This window comes from Pseudomyrmex gracilis, unplaced genomic scaffold, assembly GCF_002006095.1.
Source record: "Pseudomyrmex gracilis isolate BER0280 unplaced genomic scaffold, ASM200609v1 scaffold_2533, whole genome shotgun sequence".
In the NCBI taxonomy this organism is placed as follows: Eukaryota; Metazoa; Arthropoda; class Insecta; order Hymenoptera; family Formicidae; genus Pseudomyrmex; species Pseudomyrmex gracilis.
In genome coordinates, this window is record NW_018023117.1 from 13,736 (window position 1) to 14,802 (window position 1,067).

A 1,067-nucleotide genomic window follows, 5' to 3' on the forward strand; every position below is an offset into this window, starting at 1 on the left:
AAAAGTTGCGATTGTCGAACATGAAGTCGAACATGAAGATTTTGTGAACGATGACGTTAACGAGGAGCTCAATGAGCAAACAGAAGGCATCACACAATCGTCTAACTCAAGTGAGAGTGAGTATATAAAAATGTTTGTAAAAGAATATATAATTCATTAATAACCTATAGAATAAAGTAATGAAAAAGCATTTTTTAATTTTGAATAATTTATTTATTTAGCTTTTTTTTTAATTAAATTTCGTCGTTACTTCTTTTTACAAATCTACAGAAAAAAATTTAATTAAAAAAAAATTTTAATTAAAAAATGATCGATGTAGATTTTGGTAAAGAAGGAACTTACAAATCGTTATATAAGAGAATAATTGTTTAGATATTAACGTCTCTAACGTGTTACAATAGTTTCTCGAAAACTACTACTGTGCTTTCATTTCAATCATTTGATTTACTTGAAAATTTAGTTTTCAATATGTGATTTCAAAAATACATAAAGTAGCAAGTTGTACAAAAAATAATAGATAATCATTATTTATATACAATTAAAAANTTTATCACTTTTAAATGCATTGAAAATGATAAGTACGGTTTTTTTTATTAAGATAAAACTTTGAAGTTTAAAATGATTCAGATGTTAAAGGTTTTTGAAACGGTTGAAACAAAATTTCGAAAGTACATGTTATGCAAGTATCATTAACAGANGTTAATGATGACGTTAGTTCGTGTCTTTATTATTTTTAGAATCAATACACTAACAAATTTAGTTGTTTAAAAATAAGAATTTGTAAAAGGTTCATTTTCTTGTCGACGTATTTTACTGTATTTTATAAAAAATAATAACTGTAAAATAAAAGTCATAAAACTAACTCTTTTTCGTATTTGTTCAAAAGAAGTGAAACAATATTATAAAAAAAACTTGAAAAATAGAAATACATAATGCAGTAAAAATTATTAAATTCCAAGGTTTATTTTTTATAACAATATATAATATTTGGAATGCTCCATGAATCCAAATATTCAAGTTACATTATACAATTTGTTTGCTTTCTGACATTTTATTTAAAAAGAGTT